A 24,211-nucleotide genomic window follows, 5' to 3' on the forward strand; every position below is an offset into this window, starting at 1 on the left:
ATGGGCTCCTTTCCCATAGGGTCAGATTTAATCAGCAGGAAACACTTGTAAAGATAGGATGGAAGGAGGACATTAAGACTGGTGTACACATTAAACTGACTCCTGCTGAGTCTGTTAAACACCACAGCTCCTCCCCAGGAGCCCACTCTTCCAACTAGAGTTACATTTCCCAGTTCTAGTAACTGAGAAATCCTTTTACCTCTTCGGATATATGACTACTAACAGTTCTTGCTAGCCCCAAGTGGGCTTCATCCAAACTTTTTGGTTTGCTGAATTGCTCACACTTTGTCAATAGTCTTTCGACTAATATGTCTTCAGATATATTTTAAATATACCCTGTTTGTGTGTGAAATGTGTTTCCTGTGGAGAGCCTGGCTGATAGAGTGATGCAATGTTAAACGTTAGATTTTTTTTTTCTACCTCTTAAGTCTAAAATATTAAAAGTTCCAGATGAAATAGATGTCATTGTCTCAGAAAATGTCACCAATATCGTTATCTCCCTATGGCAATCCAGTCCGAGTTTTGATGAAAGGGTAATAAGAGAATAAATGGATTTTCTTTGTCTTTTTGTCTTTCGTGCATGCTTCAGGAAAATGACCTTTAGAATCAGTGCACTGGAATAGAAATGCAAACTGCCTTTAAACATTTTTGACAAACTAAGTGCACTCAAAGCCTTTACTGATGTGTAAAAACAAGTTGGTTAAATAATTTATACTTAACAGTTGCTAATAATTATGGTTACCTCTATGCAGCTTTGATTTTCCTCATATTGCATGTCTGTGAAGAATTTTAAACAATTTACTTAAGTGGTGAAATTTTATATGGATGAGAAATACATTATGACATAACAAAGTAAAAACGAATAATCTAAGTTTAGTCATAGATTTGGATCACCCTGATAGTTATTTGTAGTAAACCTGTTTAAAATAAAGAAACACAATCAATAAATATATCCAAGTAATTCTTAACTGGGAAATAATACTGCATGTCATAGTAATTTGTGCCAATATTTTAATCATTTCTACAGGATAATGATATACCTTTACAATTTTGTAATTTTTTTTTTGTTTTTGTTATTGCATCATTTCATTCTTATATCTTTGGTAATGTTAATAAACACTTTTTAACATGGAATTCATATATATATATATGTGTGTATGTATGTGTGTATATATATATATATATATGTATATATATCACACTGCATAATATGGTTTCAAGTACTGAAGAGTTTGCCTACAAAGTAAAACCATTTTTACTTTCTAACTTCAGCATGGTTTTTCACATATATATTTACATTCGAAAATGTCAATTGGTAAGCATATATGGGATATTTTCTAAAATATATCATGAAACTGATAATTATGTTTTTAAGAGAATAAACATGATGATTCACAATGGTCATTAAAACTGTTCTCTTAAAGCCATATTGAGTAAGGTAAATTAGACAGTGAAGGAAAAGTATTGTATGACATACCTTATATGTGGAATCTAAAAAGAAATGATACATATGATCTTACTTCCAAAACAGAAAGAGACTCACAGACTTAGAAAGGATAGTTAGGGAGTTTAGGGTGGTCATGTACACACTGCTATATTTAAAATGGATAACCAACAAGGATCTATTGATAGCACATGGATCTCTGCTCAATGTTATGTATCGACAGCCTGGATGGGAGAAGGGTTTTTGGGGAGAATGGATACATGTATATGTATGGCTGAATCTCTTCCCTGTTCATTGGAAACTAAAGCAACACTGTTAATCAGCTATAACCCCACAAAATAAAAAGTAAAATGTTCTCTTCAGAATCTTTTTGAGATAGGGTAGTTAAGTAGCCTGTAAGGATGTTCTGGCATCAGCAAGTAGCAGATTTGTATGGGTTTACTTCTAGAAAATAGAAAAATACAACTAGAAAAATCTTTCATAAAGTATTTAGGAAAGGAGGTTAAGACAAGGAAGATATTGAGAAACCTAAGAAACTCAATCAACATACTGCTTTCAGAGAAAGAAGTGTGTTTATAAAGTTTTCTAATGTAAAAATAATTCAAATTTCAAGTGAGGTTTCCTGCTACCACCCCTAGCAGATTAGATTATATTAACTCCCTCCTCTCCCCCACCCTTAATGTCCCACCTACTCTTCTTGAACATTCAAAATGCATGATGTCACAGGACTAGCTAGTAAGACAGCCTATTTTCTGGGAGTCTAATTTTCTTCTGGTTCAAAATCCTTTCTATTGGATTGGTTCAATTCCTGGATCATCTTATAAGTTGTTCCTACTACTAGGCTTGCCATATTTAACAAACAGAAATACAACATGTAAGTTAAATTTGAATTTCAGATAAAAGTGATTATTTGTTTTTACTGTAAGTCTGTCTCATGCAATATTTAGGACAGGCCTATACAAAAGATTTATTATTTGTTACATTTAACTGGGTGTCTTTATTTTATCTGACAATCTTACCTATTGCATACTAGATAGTTTTTGATGAAATTCAGCTTCTTTTCATTAGTTCCTCCTTCAATCTCCTCCCAAGTGCAATACAACTTTTTTTCACAGATAGTTTCCACTGAATGGGATTCCCTGGGCTCAGTGGTAAAGAACCTGCCTACCAATGCAGGAGACATGAATTCAAACCCTGGGCTGGAAAGATCTCCTGCAGAAGGAAATGGCAACCCACTCCAGTATTCTTGCCTGGGAAATCCCATGGACAGAGGAGCCTGGCAGGCTACAGTCCACGGCGTCTCAAAAGAGCTGGACATGACTTAGCAACTAAACAACAGCAACAACAGTTTCTATTGAAGTTTTGGGAAAGCTACAGAAAAAAAGTATGAATGATAGGAGATATTGTAAAAAACAATTTATTTTTTAATTCCTAACAGAAAAGTAAAATTCATTGTTCTTTGTCATCAGTGTATACATTTTTAATCGATATTGATTGATACTTGATTACAAGAACGCAGTTTCTTAAGTGCAACTATGAGTGAATTTAGAATATCTATATCTTGTTTCCTCATATACAGCATAAAAAGATCAATTATTTATATGAATGGCATGTAAATCTATCTATAAAATTTAAAGTTGCATTAAGATTTTGGAGACAACTTATAAATTTTAAGAAATAAGAATTTTTTTTCTTGCCATTGAAGAAGGAAGTAGAATAGCTGACCTAATGAAATAAAGAATGATATGGTTGGAAAATATTTATCTGGAAAAGGCTAATATTACCTTGAGGTCTGATTTTTTTCCCCAGTATTCCCTACCTCTAGTCTTCCCATCTCTGTTGACCAGCGGAAGAAGCCTCAACTTTGTAACTGAGCACACTGTCTCAGCATTCCATTGGTTTTACAAATTTTATAGTTTTTAACTTTTCTGAGCCCTAATTAATTTTCAGAGTCTGATATTTTAATCAGGAATTTGCTCATATGAATCTTTGTCACTGAGGCCATCTCTTATCACTCTATGAATATAGCAAATCAAATGTACACTTTATTTTTCTCACTAGCATATATCATCATCTCTCACATCACTGGCCATTCATATATTAATTTGTTTATTTTTATTGCCTATCTCTTCACACCAGAAGGTAGTCACCACAATGACCAGGCTTTTGCCTATCATTTCCTATGCTGTATCTCCAGCATTTCAAACAACTCCTAGCACATATAAGAATACAAAATATATTTGTTGACTGAAAGGTAAGCCTTACCTGTTTCCATATATCATAAGAGGCTGCACCAACTTCCAGAAGATTTTTCTGTAGCTTTAAATGTACACTGCATAGAAAGAATTAGGATAGTGCCTGGCTCCTGTATGCAGGAAATTAATGATTAATTTTATTGTTACTAACCCAGAGCACACTCCCTGATGTGTAGTAGTAAATCAATGGATTTTAATACTCTTTCTTTTCCTTCTCAATTTCTTTGATTTATCTTCTATGCTGAGTATTAGCTTCTCTCACTTACCCTGAACAGAAGCATGGAAATGCAAGAAGATACAAAGAACAATGAAAACTCTAAATTTACAAAATATTAATAACAATGTGTATTGCTGGAATTGCATAAATGTAAATGAGAATGCTTGGCAACACTAGAACAAAAGGTTGCAGGGGTGTCTATAATGTCACATTGTTTTAAAATTTTAGCGTTTTGAGGGTAGCAGGGAAAGTATTCATATGTATTAAATCTTACTAAGTCAAAGATTCTTTGTTATTGTCTTTGAGTAATAAAATAGGAAAAGAGCTTGCAACTAACAATCTTATAGAGATGAAAAATAAATTTAAAATAACTTTATCAATTCAAAAGTGGGCAAGAAACAGGAGGAAAAAAAAGTAATACAATAGATATTCATCCTAAAGGAAATCAATCCTGAATATTCATTGAAAGGATTGATGCTGAAGCTGAAGTTCCAGTATTTGGCCACCTGATGCATAGGGCTGATTCATTAGAAAAGACTCTGATGCTGGGGAAGATTGAAGTCAGGAGAAGAGGACAACAGAGGATAAGATGTTTGGATGACATCACTGACTCAACGAACGTGAGTCTGAGCAAGCACCGGGAAATGGTGAAGGACAGGGAAGTCCGGCATGCTGCAATTCACGGGGTCACAGAGAGTCAGACACACCTGAGGGACTGAAAAACAACAATAGATATACATAAATCCAAATGCATAAACAAATCCAGTAATTTGATGAGAAATAAATAAACATTGTTATTCAGGGTTTAAAAAGAGAATCTAAATATAGGCTGCTTTAATAAGACACCTGACATTTAAAAATAAAGGAAGTATTATTATGAAAGGATGGGAAATGTGCCAAAACAAAATGAAAAAACAAGAAAATTGGTATAGCTATGTTAATGGCAAAGATGACTTTGGTGCAGTAAGAATTACTGGAACTGTAGAAAGATATTCCAGCATGATAATAGGGTCAACGTGCCAGGAGGATCATCAATTTCAGTTTATATGTATATCATAACCTAGGTTTAAACTACATAAAGCAAAAATTAATAGACATAAAAAGAAATAAACACTACCACAAACATATTGGGAAACTTTTCATGTACTCCTCTCAGTAATAGAACAAGAACACAAAAACACTAATGCTAGAGAAGATGAAACAAAACTAGTTTTAAAAATTTGTGGCAGATTCATGTGGATGTATGGCAAAACCAATACAATATTAAAAAGTAATTAATCTCCAATTGAAACAGATAAATTTATATTTAAAAAACAAAAACATTTTTATTTGCACACAGGATAAAAACAAAATTGAACCTAAAACTGACACACAGAATACTATCAATAACAACTGAAGGATGTATGTTCTTTCAAGTATGCTAAGAACATTTGCCAAAACTGATTATAGGCATAATAAAGCATGCATCAATACATTTAAAAGATCTCATATAATACAGAATATATTTTCTGGCCACAGTGAAGGCAATAACAACAACAAATATAACTGAAAAATCCTCAAATGTCTAAAAAATAGTAAAAATCTAATTAACTTGGGTCTAAAAGAAATCACAATGGGAATTTCATATACTTGGAACTGTAGGATAATGAATATGAGGCTTGGTGACCTTTTTGGATGCAATGAAGATATACTTTTAGAAAAAAATATAATGTGTCAGTGAATATGTTAGATACAGTTTAAGTAGTAGCTTTGAAGACTTCTAGCAATTCTGTGTTCCTACCAGGAAGTAGAAAACACAGAAAATTTAAAATATGTGTTTGCTTGTCTGTGTGTATGTGTGTGTATGTGTGTGTATTTTAACATATTAGAGAGCTGATGAAGCAACCTGGACTTAAAAGGAAAAAACATTCGCAAGAATCAAAACCATTTGGAGAGGTATAACAATATTCTGCAGCTTTTGTTCATTTGTTTTTCTCCCATTTGAGTATGAAGTATAAGCCTAAGGTGCACACAAACTGAGACACGGTGCTCAAGATTCTGAAGAACAACATGCATCAGGGAACCTCATGGGGACAGAATGACCAGAAAAGGAGAAATTAGACCCGGGTTCGATCCCTGGGTTGGGACGATCCCCTGAAGAAGAAAATGGCAACCCACTCCAGTATTCTTGCCTGAATTATCTCATGGATGGAGGAGCCTGGAGGGCTACAGTCCATGGGGTTTGCAAAGAGTCAGACACTGAGCAACTAACACATAGTATACATAACATAGAGCATTTGTGAGTTAGAATCAAGGTATAAGTCTAAACAAAAAGACAGAGAGAGAGAGGAAGAGAACTGACTCCCAAGCTCTTCAGCTTTTCCATTGGAGATATTTACTGAGTTCTAAAGTCAAAGGGACCATCTAGAAGGCTAAGATGAAATCTTACACAAACTAAACACTTCCAGTTTTCAGGTCCTCATATAATGTGCTTAGAAGTCACTACTCCACATCCTAACAAGTAAAACACTAAATAGATGAAGATACCAACTCTTGTTGGGTCCAAAAGAGAGGGAAGGGTAAGGGCAGGCCACGACCCTAAAGATTAGAGGAAAGGAAAGTGAGAGTGTCAGTCTCTCAGTCCTGTCCTGACTCTTCATGATCCCATGGACTCCCAGAGCTCAGACTCAAGGAAACCACTGTGGTATCAAAGCCACAGCAGGAAAACCTGAACTATATCATTGACAAACTGCTGGGGACACGGTGTGGACAATGCTGAGAATTTAAAAAGTCCAGGGGGCGTTTCATGGAGGGTCCCCAAAATACTGTGAGACTTACCTTCAGGAGTTCAGGCAGGTTCCCACCCACAGTAAATATCAGAGAAAAAAAATCCCATTGAATTTCATGCAGGAGGATGGAAAAAGGAACCATTTTAAAAACATACCAAAACACTCTTTAACATGACCTATCCCCAGGAGAAACTAGTTAAGCAGAGCCTAACCTGCAGGGGTATTTTCAGAGCCTAACTACCCTGGGGGAAGATAAGTATCTAAACCCCTTGCCCACTCTAGCCTGCTATCTTGCCTAATCAGGGAGAAAAAAATCCTGTGAAACATTTGTGATTTCCCCAGGCCAGAGGCATAGACTCCCTGAAAGACTGAGACCTAACCAAAGGACTGTAGAATGTTTTCTCTCCCTATATACCAGCACATTGCTAAAGGCTCATATGCAGAAGTTCCTCTTGCCTGGTACATTATATCCAACTAGCAAGGAAAAATCATAAGGCATACCAAAAGACAAAAAGGAAATAAAAACCTCCAACCTTCCCCATCTCACAATTTGAAGAGACAGAGCAAACATCAGCGCCAGATATGACAGGTATGCTGGAGTTAATATACCGAAAATTTTAAACTAGGATTCATATGGGGGTGTCCCTGGTGGCTCAGAGAGTAAAGAATCTGCCTGCAATGCCATAAACAAAGGAGACGTGTGTTCGATCCCTGGGTTAGGAAGATCCCCTGGAGAAGGGCATTCCAACCCACTCCAGCATTCTTGCTGGGAAAATCCCATGGACAGAAGAGTCTGGTTGGCTATGGTCCATGGGGGTTGCACAGAGTTGGATATGACTGAAGTAACTGAGCATACACAGCTATGCAAGAACAGATGAACAATGTCAGCAGAGAGACGGAAATCCTAAGGAAGAACCAAAACAGAAAAAAAAAAATACTAACAATAAAAACGCTGTAACAGAAATAATGAATGCCTTTGATGGGCTTAAGGACTTCTCTGTAGCTCAAACAGTTAAAAATCTGCCTACAATGCAGGAGACCTGGGTTCGATCTCTGGGTCAGGAAGATCCTCTGGAGAAGTGAATGGCAAACCACTCCAGTATTCTTGTCTGGAGAATCCCATGGACAGAGAAGCCTGGTGGGCTCCAGTCCATGGTGTTGCAGAGTCGGACATGCCTGAGTGACTAGCAGCTCACTTCACTGATCTGCTTATTAACAGATCAAGCAAGGCTGAGCACAGTCAAATGGAGTTTTCAGCAGGTGCTTAGCAGTGATGAATGAAATAATAGTTTAGAGGCCAGGGGAGGAAGAGGAGACTTTCAAAGACCAAAAATCTAAGGTGAGACCCCTCAAGGTTATGACCTAGGAGCAGGTTAAGCAGACCAGAGCTAAAGGACTTATGAAAGTGACAACCTAGACTCAAGACAGATCGTGCCAAATTGGATTAGTGTGATCAACTTCCTATCTTCCTAGCAAGAGAAACAGAAAAGCTCTTTAAGAAAAGGTGCTATAGATGCTATACAAATGCTCTGTTTATAAGGTCTGGTATCACTCAAAACATAAACAAAACATGTCAAGAGAAAGGACTAAATGGTTGAAAGTCAATAGGAGAAAATAAATACAAATAGTAAAAACAGACCCATTGTTGAAACAGATTTTAGAGTTATCAGATAAGGATTCTAAACATGAAAATGTAGTTATATATAGGAGAAGGAAATGAAATATGGAAAATCCCCCAAATAACTGAAATTTACATAAAGCATCAAAGTAAAGGGCTTCCCTTGTGTCTCAGCTGGTAAAGAATTCACCTGCAATGCAAGAGACCAGGGTTCGATCCCTGGGTTGGGAAGATCCCCTGGAGAAGAGAAAGGCTACCCACTCCAGTATTGTGGCCTGGAGAATTCCATGGACTATATAGTCCATGGGGTCGCAAAGAGTTGGATCAAAGTAAAAGACTGGTATTGAAAAATACAATAACCAGTATAGAATTCAATGCCTACTCTTAAGCAACTTAGTGGAAGAGAGATCTAGAATATAGATCAATGGAAATATACAGGATAAAACACAGAAAGGAGAATAATTGAAGGTTGCAAAAATAAATTATGTGCATATGTGTGCATGTACACGTGTGTATATGTACCTATATCACCAAAATATCTAACATATCTGTAATGGAGTTCCTAGAAGGAGAGAGGAAATTAGGCAAAATAATTTTTCAAGATTTGATTTAATCTAGGTTTTCCCTAAACTGACAAAAAATTTCAGCCCATAAACCAAAAAACTACAAACTTCACTCATTACTGAATAAAACAAAATCATGACTAGGCATACACTAGTCCAACTATTGAGAACCAAAGACAAAGAAAGTATATTTTGAAAGCAGCAAGAGAAAAAAGATACATTAACCTTAAAATTGCAACACATAAGACCATGAACTGACTTTTAGAAAATTTGACAAAGCCAGAGGACTATATAATGCGATCATTAAAGTGAAAAATGGAAATAATCGGTGAACTAAAATTCTATGTCCAGAAAAAAGTTTTTAGAAGGAAAGCAAAATGAAATGTTTTTAAGATGTGTGTGTGTGTGTGTGTGTGTGTGTGTGTGTATAGTTTTTCAGTCACTAAATCCTGTCTGACTCTTTGCGACCCCATGAACTGCAGCATGCTAGGCTTCCCTGTCCTTCACCATCTCCTGGAGTTTGCTCAGAGTCATGTCCATTGAGTCAGTGATGCCATCCAACCATCTCATCCTGTCGCCCCCTTCTTCTCTTGCTCCAAATCTCTCCTAGCATCAGTGTCTTTTCCAATGAGTTGGCTCTTTGCATCAGGTGGCCAAAGTATTGGAGCTTCAGCCTCAGCATCAGTCCTTCCAAGAATATTCAGGTTTGATTTCCTTTAGGATTGACTGGTTTGATCTCTGTGCTGTCCAAGGAGATCAAGCCAGTCAATATATTATATATGTATATACACACACACACACACACACACACACACACACACACATAATATATATTATACCCGCATGCGTGTGTGCTCAGTTGCTTCAGTCATGTCTGACTCTTTGAGACTCTGGACTGTGGCCCGCCAGGCTCCTCTGTCCATGGGGTTCTCCAGGCAAGGATACTGGAGTCGGTTGCTATGCCCTCCTCCAGGGGATCTTCCCCACCCAGGTATGGAACCTGCATCTTCTGTGTCTTCTGCATTGCAGGCAGATTCTTTACTGCTGGGCCACTGCTGCTAAGTCACTTCAGTCATGTCCGACTCTGTGTGACCCCATAGACAGCAGCCCACCAGGCTCCCCTATCCCTGGGATTCTCCAGGCAAGAACACTGGAGTGGGTTGCCATTTCCTTCTACAATGCGTGAAAGTGGAAAGTGAAAATTGAAAGTGAAGTCGCTCAGTCGTGTCCGACCCTCAGCGATCCCATGGACTGCAGCCTTCCAGGCTTCTCCATCCATGGGATTTTCCAGGCAGGAGTACTGGAGTGGGGTGCCATTGCCTTCTCCAGCTGGGCCACTAGGGAAGCCCATATATGGTACCTAAAAAATACTAAAAGGAATTCTCAGACAGAACATGATTTGAGTCTGGAACAGAGAAATGTAAGAAAGAATGAGGAGCAAAAAGATAAATTTGCTAAAACAGAAATAGGAATAAAAAGAAAATTCTAATTGTCCTGTATTTATTAAAGAAACTCAATTTGTATTTTAAAACATCCTTATAAAACATCATTAGCTCCATATAGTTTTAGTGGTGATTTACTGAAACATTTAAGATACAAATAACACCAATATTTTAAAAAGTTATTTTAGAGAATGGAAAAACAGAACACTTCTTACCCCAATTTATGAGGCCAGCATAATTTTGAAACCAAAATCTAAGGAGTCACTGAAAGATGCAAAATTAGAAGCCAAGATTTCTCATGAAGTTAAATGCATAATCCTAAATAAAGTATTCATTTCAGTTCAGTCGCTCAGTCGTGTCTGACTCTTTGCGACCCCATGGACTGCAGCATGCCAGGACTCCTTGTCCATCACCAACTCCCAGAGTTTACTCAAACTCATGTCCATTGAATCATTGATGCCATCCAAATAAAGTATAAGCAAATGGAATTGCTAATACATAAAACATGAATATATACTATAATTTCTTTAGATTTCTTACATCAGTGTAAAACTTGGATTCACTGTCAAAACTCTACCACAGTAGCAACATACTGAAGAAAAATACGATTATTTTAATACATATAAAAATTTTGATGCAGCTATGTCATTTATATTTAAAAAATAATCATCATATAATAATTATAAGGAACTTTCTTATATATGATTATAGTATCTAGAAAAACTAACAACACTACAATTTCTAGTGAAAATTTGAAGAATGTCCCTTAAAGACTGGGCAAAAAAGACACAGACACGTGCACTCAGCACTGTTTTTCAACATGTCATGGGAGGTTCTGCTCAGGGCAATCCAACCAGAGAAAAATGTGAGGCACAAGAATTAAAAAGCAAAAAGTAAAGTGGCTATTATTCACATAACACACTATATTCTTAGAAAAATAGAGAATAATATTACAAGCTACAAGAATTTATCTGTTCGTTTGGCAAAGTATGTGGATAAAAAGAAAGCAGAGAAAAACAAAAGACAATAAAATCAAATACAAAATTACCATTTATAATAGTATTAAAAACCCCAAACATTTAGGAAAATATCCAATGAAAGACATCCCAAACCGCTTCATAGGAATCTAAATATTTTTATCAGAGATACTGTAAAAGGCCTAAACAAGTGAAACCATGAACCACAATCATACTTTGAAAGATTCAATGTTGTAAAGATGTCAATTTCCCTAAACTGATCAGTAAACTCAGCAGTCCTAAACATAATTTGATATCCAGAACATATAAGAATACAAACCAGTTAGTTCTTAGCAAGCAACCAGATAGGAAAATAGGTGAAAGATTGGGACAGGTACTCTATAAAATAATGTATTCAAAGAGTCAATAAATATCAGAAAAGGTGTTGAATATCATCAGTAATAAACGATGTGCAAAATAAAAGCTAAGTATATAATCACATTTCCATTAAACTGGATGCTATTTTTTATGTAGTATCATCATTTGTTGATAACAGCTATCATATGTTGCTGTCAGAAGTATAAATTAGTATAACCATGTTGGAAATTCTACTGTATCTTGAACACTAAGCATGTACACATATTATGACTCAGTATTATAGCCCTGGATATACAGTCCAAGAATCGTGCAAATATGTTCACAATAGGTATGCATAAGAATATTCATAGCAATACAATTTGAAAGGACCCCAAAATAGAAAGAACCCTGATGCTTATCAATAGTAGAATGGATAAAGATACTGTATACTCATGTAATAGACCATTAGAAATCGATGGAAGTGAATAGATTACTGCATGGATTAGTCTGATAATAGTAAGCTATATAAATTCACTTATATGAAGCTGAAAAGTAGCAAACCTAGTGATGCTAAAGAAGGGTGTCTTTTGGGGGGAGACAGGGACTCTAAGCAGGACGATGGAGGATATGTGATAATGTTCTATTTCTTGATCTGACTGTTGATCACAGGAGTCAGCTCAGTCATGAAAACTAATTTGTCTGTACAGTTATTTTTGTACTTGTCCAAATGTAAACATAATTATTATGTCAAATATTATACATATTATGCTTTAATAGAAACATTACTTTAAATAATGACAAATCTAACCTCCTCAGTCTTTCTCACGTCTTATAATATCCAAATGATAACACCCTTAAGTTCTCATCTAATGAATTCATAGTTATTGCCATCTTGTCCTAATGGTTTCTGCTTCCAATATTACTGAAAGTTCATAAGCTTACTTATATTGTTCCTTAAATCACTACTCCTTGCAAAAGAAGAAAGTGAAGTGAAAGTGAAAGTGAGTCAGTTGTGTCTGACTCTTTGCAACTCCATGGACTACACAGTCCATGGAATTCTCTAGGCCAGAATACTGAAGCGGGTAGCCTTTCCCTTCTTCAGGGGATCTTCCCAACCAGGGATCGAACCCAGATCTCCTCCATTGCAGGTGGATTCTTTACCAACTGAGCCACCAGGGAAACCCAAGAATACTGGCATGGGTACCTATCCCTTCTCAAGGGGATCTTCCTGACCCAGGAATTGAACCAGGGTCTCCTGCATCGCAGGCAGATTCTTTACCAACTGAACTATCAGGGAAGAAACTCACTATAGTCATTGTTTTGCTTTTAAATCATTCACAGCACACAGCGATCTCTCTTTCTCCAGAACCTCATCTTCAATGGAAAACTGTGCTGTGATTGTTTCTTAATTAATACATTTTGTGAAAAGGACGTTGCTACTTTTTAAAATTTCTTAGCATCAGTGTATTAAAGGATATGAGACTTCTAACACTATGAAAGAGCTTCCCTATTGGCTCAGATTGTAAAGAATCTGCCTGCAATGCAGGAGACCCAGGTTCAATGCCCTGGGTGATAGCATGGCAACCCACTCCAGTATTCTTGCCTAAAGAATTCCATGGACACTACAAGCAATAAATGCTGGAGGGGGTGTGGAGAAAAGGCAACCTAGATGTCCATCAGCAGATGAATGGATAAGAAAGCTATGGTACATATACACAATGGAGTATTACTAGCCATTAAAAAGAATACATTTGAATCAGTTCTAATAAGGTGGATGAAACTGGAGCCTATTATACAGAGTGAAGTAAGCCAGAAAGAAAAACACCAATATAGTATATTAATGTGTATATATGGAATTTAGAAAGATGGTAACAATAACCCTGTATGCAAGACAGCAAAAGAGACACAGATGTATAGAACAGGCTTTTGGACTCTGTGGGAGAGGGAGAGGGTGGGATGATTTGGGAGAATGACATTGAAACATGTATAATATCATATATGAAACGAATCGCCAGTCCAGGTTCGCTGCATGATACTGGACGCTTGGGGCTGGTGCACTGAGACGGCCCAGAGGGATGGTACAGGGAGGGAGGAGGGAGGGGTGTTCAGGATGGGGAACACATGTATACCTGTGGCGGATCCATGTTGATGTATGTCAAAACCAATACAATATTGTAAAGTAATTAACCTCCAATTAAAATAAATAAATGTATATTAAAAAATAAAAATAAATAAAGAGCTAAATGAAAAAAAGAAAAAAGAATTCCATGGACAGAGGAGCCTGGTGGGCTACAGTCTATGGGGCTGCAAAGAGTCAGACATGACTGAGTGACTAACATTAACCTATGGAAAAACACCATTATAACTATTTGTAAAAATGCATTTTCTAACTATATCTGCTAGCCCATAATAAGTAGGCGGTATTGTCACAGATGGGCTTCCCAGGTGGCTCAGTCGTAAAGAATCTGCCTGCAATGCAAGAGATGTGGGTTTGATCCCAGGCTTGCAAAGATCCCCTGGAGAAGGAAATGGCAGCCCACTCCAGTATTCTTGCCTAGAGAACTTCATGGACAGAGGAGCCTGGTGAGCTACAGTCCATGGGGTCACAAAGAGTCACACGGGACTTAGTAACTAAAAGAGCAACAACATTGTCACAGCTAGCTTGTCATCCAATTCAGCAGTTTATTTTTCCCCATTTAATAAAAAAAGAAGTATAGCTACCTCAGGGGAGTTGTTATGACTTCTTCTTTTGCCAATGGCCTATTTCTTTGTCCGTAGATATGAGAATGTATCCAATTCCTTTGTGAGATTTTAGCAACTTTGAGAAAATTTAACAAAGAGTGAAAGATATTTCTGCCATTTCTCCTGAAAATATGCCACCAACTTTCCCTTACCTCTGCAGCCTAAAATCAAAATCAAATTCAGGTTCTCTGTTACAAAGTTAAAGTCCAGAGAGGTATGAAAAAATTCCGAAATGTGACTATGAATTCCAATAATCACTTGGTCTTTCCCATAGGAAGAGAAAGAAATTAGTGAAAATTAGATTTTACTGAGCTAATGAGGCACACAGGGAAAAGTTTAGATTTGCTTTCACTTTTTTATTGAAGCAAGCAATGTGAGCTTGCAGCTAATTTTGCATTCACTTTCATCTAGTTAAGTCATAAATCAGATAAATGTAAAAGTCAACTGAAAATCCTGTAAGATAAAAGGGAGAAGAATCTAGCATTTCCTAGGAATCTATTATTAATATATCTCTTTTAATCTTCACAATAAACTTATAAAATAAATATTGTTAAAATTTTACAGATGAGTAAAAGTAGGTTTTGTAGGCTTAAATACCATCTCCAGTTTCACAAAGCTAGGATATTATGGAGCCAAGAGTCAAGATTTATATTCTTATCATGCTAACCATGCTTCTGCTGCCCAATCATAGAATAAGTTCACTGTAACAAATGGTCACTTGATCTTTATTGCTAGGTGTATTTCATCTCTTTGTGATCTTTACCATTAAGTGGATGTGAGAGTTGGACTGTGAAGAAGGCTGAGTGCCGAAGAATTGATGCTTTTGAACTGTGGTGTTGGAGAAGACTCTTGAGAGTCCCTTGGACTGCAAGGAGATCCAACCAGTTCATTCTGAAGGAGATCAGCCCTGGGATTTCTTTGGAAGGAATGATGCTAAAGCTGAAACTCCAGTACTTAGGCCACCTCACGCGAAGAGTTGACTCATTGGAAAAGACTCTGATGCTGGGAGGGATTGGGGGCAGGAAGAGAAGGGGACGACAGAGGATGAGATGGCTGGATGGCATCACGGACTCGATGGACATGAGTCTGAGTGAACTCCGGGAGTTGGTGATGGACAGGGAGGCCTGGCATGCTGCGATTCATGGGGTCGCAAAGAGTCGGACACAACTGAGCAACTGAACTGAACTGAACTGAACTGTACTTTATGATACAAATCATTTTATTTTTGTAATGGTTAATTTAAATTTTTATTATGCTATTTTTTAAAAATATAAATTTATTTATTTTAATTGGAGGTTAATTACTTTACAATATTGTATTGGTTTTAATTTATGCCAAACCTTATTTCATGTGTGACCACAGGGCAGCTTCTTTTCTGGAAAATATGTGCAATATCTTCAATTTATATCACAGGCTTTGGATTCTCTAAAGAGCAGAAAACACATTTAAAAATCAATTTTTGCCTACATACCTGGGATATAGTTTAAAAATATGTCTATAAAAACATTCATATTCTTTTCCACATGAATTACTGAGCAGGAAGGAAGAAACAACAAAATGAAATCTGGTAACAAACAATAATACCATGAACCAAATAGATACCATACCCAATGCAGTCCATAACTTAAGGGGGTACACAATGTAGGTAGAGATTAAGATGATGGATTTTGAAATCAAGATGACCTGTAGATTACTATATTTCATTAAATCTTACACTTGATTGTAAAAACTAACATTACTTTTTGATGAAGGAAAAAGTGCTAGTAGACAATTTTAAAACACCTTTGATTGTATTATGCATACTGTCTTCAGGGGTGTTAGATTTGTGGGGTAGGGGAGAATGAATGCAGATTTGATGACATGCTGCTGCTGCTGAGTCACTTCAGTCGTGTCCGACTTTGTGCGACCCCATAGACGGAAGCCCACCAGGTTCCCCCATCCCTGGGATTCTCCAGGCAAGAACACTGGAGTGGGTTGCCATTTCCGAGGAAGCTATATAAACTATAAACATTACAGTGTCTGAAACAAGAAAAAATTTATTCCTCACTACTAATGTACGTAATGGGTGCTTCTTATTATGGCTCTCTTTCTGAGAACTGATTCAGGGATCCAGATTCTTTCTGTCTTGGGCCTGGTCCATCTTTAACATATGACTTTCAGGATGCTGGCAGTTATCCTCAAAAGGGTAGGAGGGAAAAGAACCTGGGCGATTATGTCTGAGAATTGTGTATGAATGAAGGTTGGGAATAAAATTTATCACTATATTCACATTTCCTTGTTGGAACACAGCTACAGTGCCACAAAGCAAGCTGGGAAATTTCATTAAGCTATGTGTCCATGAAAAAAAGGAATTGAGTTTGGTGCAGAAATAAGCTGTACCATGACCTACCAAGTTAGTGTGCTCACCAGCATCCACAGCTCTCTCCACTCACAGACACATGCAAGACTGTTTATCAGCCTCACTTTTGTTGGATGGATCACTTAGTGGACACACCAAAGGCGGCTGCCCTTAAGAAACACTCAGATCTACCTTGTACTCTCTGTGTGATAGATTTTAGCATTTATTGCCATAACCCTATGAGACGTGGCGATTTTCACTTATTACTGCAGCATAATTTAGTCCAATGTGATTCATAAGCTCAGGTTCCTTATTTGTTAAATATAACAGGTGGTGTGAGTGGTAAGAACCTTCTTGCCAATGCAGGAGACATAAGAGAGGCAGGTTTGATGCTTGGGTGGGGAATTAATCCCTGAGCAACTAACACTTTCACTTTTCATAACAATAATGACCTCACAGAGTCGTAGTGGGGACTAAATGTGGCATAATACATAAGCACTGATAATGTGTGTGCACGCTCAGTCTCTCAGTCATGTCCGACTCTTTGTGACCCCATGGACTGTAGCCTCCAGGCTCCTCTTCCATGGGATTCTCCGGGCAAAAATACTGGAGTGAGTTGCTACTTCCTCCTCCAGGGGATTTTCCCAACCCAGGGATCGAACCTGTGTCTCTAGCATCTCCTTCATTGGCAGGCAGTTTCTTTACCACTGAGCCACTGGGGAAGCCCCAAGCATTGAGTATAGTGCCTGGCATAGAGCAATGTAATCAACAGGTAAACTGTATTACTCTGATTTTCATAAAGTAGATAGAATCTTTACTCTGATTTTACTTCCATCATATGTAAATATTTAAGTAATTAACTTCACATTATACTTGCAAACTAATTCTTACTTAAATTACTTCATCTTTCAAATTTGCTGGGGAAGAAAATCCCCTAACATAGGCTTCAGATAAAATTAGAGTTGTTTTGGAACCTTTCATATGATAGTACATTAAGATGATCTGTTTACAGACACCAGGAAAAATGTTGGCAACTGTGTTAGAGTTCTGGTGCTTGACTTAGGATGGACAGAAATTGACAGCAGTTTAGTTCTCAGCTACTCTAGAGAATTTATCCTACTCTCAAAACTTATTAAAGCTTTCAGAACCCATGAGAAAGAAGTGATTTGCTCTAGAAAGATGACAATATTTTTGAGTTTAAAGGAGGAAATGTCAATCCACTCCAATATTATTGCCTGGAGAGTCCCATGGACAGAGGAGCTTGGTGGGCTACAGTCCACTGGGTCACAAAGAGCCAGATACGACTGAGCATGTACACAGGCATGCTTACCACCATGTTAATAATACTCTACCTCCACTGTGAGATCAACACCTCAATTTAGATATGAAGCCAAGATTCATGCCAAAATGTGTTATGGAGAAAAGATGGGACCCAGAAATGTCTTACCACGCATGAAGCTAAACAGGAAGAATATACTATAATTAGCTGAAATACACCTACAATTCAAGAAAAAATTAAAAAAAATTAAACTAGAACACAGTTGGATGTCATTATGGATTGCATACAGGTATGTGGAAATAAAATGAGTCGGGCAGAATGATAATTTAGGATCAAGACAGTTTTGCCTTTTTGCCTCTTTTTGTTTTGTTACGTGGCCATTCCTACTTTTCTTTTTTTTTTTCTTTTTAAATACAATTGACATTGCCAAAGTTTGATTCTTAGGACCAAAGTATAGATTGTTTTAAACATTACCCAAAGCTAAATTCTTATTGAAAAATATTTTCAGCTTATAAAATTTGTTGAATAGCCAGGTGTATTTTGTTGCAAATGGCTATAAATGCAGATTCTACATCTGCTGTTGTCTTTGAAAAATTCACCGCGTTTTACTCTGATTTTATTTCTCCTTTGCTTTCACACTGTCATCAAATTCAAAGTGAAGACCTTACACAGTAAAGATATGCAAAGTATACAGAAGTTTATGTAAATCAGGTCCAGTGTGGACTGATTTTTAGATATAGCTATTACTCAATTTTACACCATACAGTCATTTTACTTTCATATTTTTCTAAACTAAAATATGAAAGTCAGTATTTTAAGTGATTCCTATAAGATAGTTCAAAATATTTTTACCTCTTTCAATCATTTGAATATTTTACTGGATCATCTTTAATTTTAGCACTAGTGGTAAAGAATCCACCTGCCAATTCAGGAGACAAAAGAGACAAGAGTTCGATCTCTGAGAGAGGAAGATCCTCCGGAATAGGAAGTGGCAACCCACTCCAGTATTCTTGCCTGGAAATCCCGTGGACAGAGGAGCCTGGCAGGCTACAGTCCATGAAGACACAAAGAGTTGGACAAGACTGAGCACACGTGCACACACATAACGCACACACATACACACATTCTCACTTTTAAAAGCAATACTTCTTTTTTCTTTGTGTAGAACAATAAAGTATATGTATTCAATAGATTGGTTACTCTAGAAAAACACTTTATTCCTTATTATTTGTAAATTTTTTCCTATAAAACCATATTATTTTAAGTTTTCTAAAAGGTGTCTATACTCTGAAAATGAAATAATTACTTTGTAATATTTATAAAGATATTAGTTTTTCATACTTATCAAATATAAAATATCCAGATGCAAAAATAAATGGCACATTTCATATTGTTGAGGAAGAAATTTTCCTCTACTCTTCTGGGTTCTTCTGCCTGTTCCCAGAATTAAATGGACATGGGATAGATTAACAGGAGAAAATCAAACAAAATTTTGATAGCATGTACACTTTCACTCAGAAAAACTGAGTAACTCACCAAAAATGCTGAAGTTCTCACCTTATCTATCATCTTCCCCTAAAGACCAAAGAGGATGTTGGAGGCAGTGGCTTGGGATTTTGAAGGGGAGAAACGCACTGAGATGGAGATGGAGAGCAGATGTTTGGCAAACAAATGTTTACTGGGTCATGAAGAGAAACCTGGACAGAATGAGGAATTTTAACAGACTTTGCTTTGCTCCCTGGGTTGGGGAGATCCCCTGAAGGAGGAAATGGCAACGCACTCCGGTATTCTTGCCTGGGAAATTCAATGGATGGAGAAGCCTGGTGGGTTATAGTCCATGCGTTTGCAGAGAGTTGGACACGACTAAAGCGACTAACACACACACTTGCTTTGTTCCTCCCTGTCATTCTTACCTAGTTGATACTATAATTTTCTGTGGTGATAGTACCCTTCCTGGACTAGGTCCTCTGCATAGACACTTTAAGCAGTTAGGGGGTAGGTTAAAGTTTCTATCTGAGACTTTGGGGCCTTGACTGTTTTTGGTTCAAAGTAATTCACATGCTAAACAGCCATTTAGTGGCAAATTTTCCTCTCCTACAATATACATGATGATTTTTTATCATTGTATGTTTTATATGTTATTTTTGAGGCTGGCCATCCAAGACATGTTAGGCATAAAATTGTTTACTCCAGAGACAAGGTTTTTGGTGTGCATATGCAACTTCTATCCTGAAATTAGCTTTTATACTTTATACGTTTATGAAAAATATGCAATCAACCTTTATAAAATTTAATATTTAAAACCCTTCCTAAAGCTAATGATTAAAATCACATTGAAAAAATTACATGAAGAGGTAGTTTTTTTCTCTTCACATATTATAGGAGTCGTCTGTGAGATATTGTTTGCCCAAATCATCAGTTGGGTTTACATTTATCATTCTCTGTATGTTAAACACTAATTAACACTATTTTTATTAACTGGGAATATTATATTAAAATTGCAGATCCTGCTCCATTCTGAATAGTTTGTGAAACTGTCAGGAATTATTTAGTGAACTAATGAAAGCCCATTTCCAGGGATACCTCTAAGTTACGATGTCTCAACACATTGTAGGAAAAACTGACTCCAAAGATTTCATGAAATATTTATAAATTTTTGTTTTAACTTCTATATGATGGATAATGAAAAAGTAACTTACTTGTAATCCTCGAATCTTTTCATTTTTTTAAACCTCTTCATTCTCTTTTCTTATCTCCTCAAATTTTTATTCTAATGCAAGATAAATAGGAATCAAAGGCAAAAATACGAATCATAGACAAAAACTTTTGTCTATGAATTTCATAAGTTTCCTGGTGAGAAAATAGTTCTTAAAACTTTTAAATGAAATCCAGTTAAAATGCAAAAGCTGACATTGAAATTAACATTGCAAATGTAAGTTCTTCTTGGATTTCACTAAATATCTTTCACTAATCTTTAGAACGGTGACTTTAAAAAACTAGTTACACATTTTGATTTTTACTTTCAAGGGCTACTAGCCCATCATTTTACATTTTCCAAGTTGAATCTCATTTTGTGGCTGCCCTTTAATCACCGAAGATTCTGTTTTTATCATTTCTGCACTAATTGGTGTTAAAACATGACAATTTATTGTGACTTAAGATTCATTCGCTTGTATTTCTTTCCCCACTAGATGATTAACAAAGATGTTAAATAAGATTACAACCTAATAAAAATGCCCTCTCTACCCTGACTGCATCTCACCTCAACTAGATAATATGTTTTCTTGATGGTTTCAGTATGTGTCCTGTGAAGAGTTAGGCTGCTTATCTTAGATAATTTGAAGATTTGTAATCTCCCTTCAGGCTATGATATGTGTAATTTCAGGGTAAAATTGTCACTTATTTAATTGATATAAATTTATATTAGCATTTATAGAAAATCAAATACTAGTTAAGTTTCATAATTATTCAGCTTTTAATATACGAACCTTATTTCCAAAAAAAAAAAAGATTTTCATATGCACACATACACACACACACTCCTTAAGACACAGACATTTTAAAAACTATTTTATAATTTAAATTTACATTTTTCAATTTCTTGAAGATATCTTAACGTGGATTTACTCTAAAAGGTGGACTTCAATTAACCTCATCTCAGGCTGACAATTCTTGCACCATTTCAAAACACAGCTTAATTGAGATGAGATTCATTTATCATGAAATTCACCCTGTGAATTTTAAAAAATTCATTCTAATGTACAGCTCAGACTTTTTTTCCATATACTCACTGTTGTTTAACAATCACTCATATTTTTAGCTGTATACTATAAATTTTCATATGCACTGTTGCAACATTTTTAATATTACTTGATTATAACATATATCTACCTCTTAGTTATTTTATGTAGACATTATTTTCTTGACAAGACTCTAAGTTCATTATTGGTTGACCATATATAAGGAAATAGTTAATTGGAAGTTTTGAGTGTAGTAACAAGGTAAAATAGATGTTAAATGTCAAAGTACATATGAGTCAGAGCATATCAAGCTGATTACAACTCATTGCTTCATACTCATATACTGTCCTTTGACCTCGATAGGTGCAGCCTTCATCTAAGGTGGTATTTCTCAGAAACTGCACTTACTTAAATAGAATCTCCATCAAATTCAGGTCTAACTGGAACTTCAAAATGTGATCTTATTTGTAAATAGGGTATTTGCTGATATTATCAAGTTGAGATGAGATCATAATGGATTAATGTGTGCCCCCTAAATGTAATATAACTTGTATCCTTATGTTAAAAAAAAAAAAATTGGACACAGAGACAGAAGCATGAATGCCACTTAAAGACAGAGGTGGAGACTAATGTGATGCACCTATGAGCTAAGTTCCATCAAAGATTGCCAGCAATTATCCTAAGCTAGAAGAGTCAAGGATTCTATTCCAAAGCCTTCAGAGGGAGTATGGCTTTGTGGAAACATTGATTTCAGGCTTTTAGCTTGTAGGACTGCAAAAAAAAATTTTTTATTGTTTTAAGTTATCTAATCTGTTATTGTGGTCCTTTTATGCGACCCCTTGGACAGTAGCCCACCAGGCTCCTCTGTCCATGGGATTTCCTAGACAAGAATATTGGAGTTGGTTGTCATTTCCTTCTCCAGGGGATCTTCTCAACCCAGGGATTGAACCCGCATCTCCTGCATTGGCAGGTGGATTCTCTACCACTGAGTCACCAGGGAAGCCCACCTAATCTGTGGCACTTTGTTATAGCAGATTGATTAAACTGATCCAGGGACTCAACACTTTGGAATGCCTTCCTTAAAGTGTTCTAAGTTCCTCCCTGGTATTCAGGTGCAGTATATATGGGGAACAGGATGGATGGCATAGCATCTTAGATAATGATAAAAACCAGATTAAATACATAATATTGGGGAACTTTAGAGGCAAGAAAATCTATATTGTTTTGATATGAACAGTTTACAAAGAGCCAGAGTACTCTGGGAAACAATTATGTTGCTACTTTTCTCTTTAGGGGGAAAATAGAAAAGTAACTATGAATGGTGGGTTTAACAATAATGAACATGAAAAGATGATGCCTGGACTTGAGATGAGAAGGAAAATGTGGTACTGAATAGTACATTTAGTATTTAGGTGCCCTGACTGGAAAATTAAGAAAAAATTTGTTGTTTTTTTTTTCCTGATTATTCTAAATGTTCTTTGATAAATCATTATATATCTCAAGGACCCATGAATTTTATAACATGAAAAAGTGAAAGTATTAGTCGCTCAGTCATGCCCAACTCTTTGCAGTCCTATAGACTATAGCTTGCCACGCTCCTCTGTACATGGGATTCTCCAGGAAAGAATACTGGAGTGGGTAGCCATTCCTTTCTCCAGGGATCTTCCCAACCAGAGATCAAACTCAGGTCTCCTGCACTGCAGGCAGAATATGTTTATAATCAAGTGGTTTCATAGACAGAATCCTCTCAAAAACTATTGACTCAGGGGCCCACACAACTTAAATGGCCCATCCATGCCCATATGAAATATCAGATATTAAAGGGGAGAGAATTTGTAAAGATAGATGTTTGAAAAGATATGTCCTCTACAACTCACCCATCCAAACTTTCAACAGAAAATAAGATCATTTTCTCCTCTTCAAGATAAGATGTTAGATTTCCACAAGGTAAGAGGTCCATACATATCTTCTGGCTTTTGGAGGGACATACTTGTGTCTGATATGTGGCTGAGGAGTCTGAAAGCAAGAGGCTGTTTGCATTGGCTTGGGTCAAGAAGGGAAGAGATGATACAGATAGAGATGATAGAAACAGGGATGGGGAGATAAGAGAGAGAAATAGAGACTGAGAGAGAAACAAGACTTTATTGAGAAATAACTGAACTGCCAATGTAGAATAAAGGTTAATTTAGAGTTTTCTGTGGCCCTAAGACAACATACAGGCCTCCCTGGTGGTTCAGATGATAAAGAATTTGCCTGCAGTGGAGGAGACCTGGGTTCAATCCTTGGGAATGGCTATCCACTCCTCTATTCTTGCCTGGAGAATTCCATGGACAGAGGAGCCTAGTGGGCTACAGTTCACAGGATGGCAAAAAGTCAGACACAACTGAGCAACTATACACACACACCACACAAGGCAACCTGCAGGAGAAGAAGAAAGAGCAGCATGGATATCATTTGGTATTTCTTGTCTTAACAGAGGAGAAAGAAGCTAG

Source organism: Ovis canadensis, chromosome 23 (genome assembly GCF_042477335.2).
Source record: "Ovis canadensis isolate MfBH-ARS-UI-01 breed Bighorn chromosome 23, ARS-UI_OviCan_v2, whole genome shotgun sequence".
Lineage (NCBI taxonomy): Eukaryota > Metazoa > Chordata > Mammalia > Artiodactyla > Bovidae > Ovis > Ovis canadensis.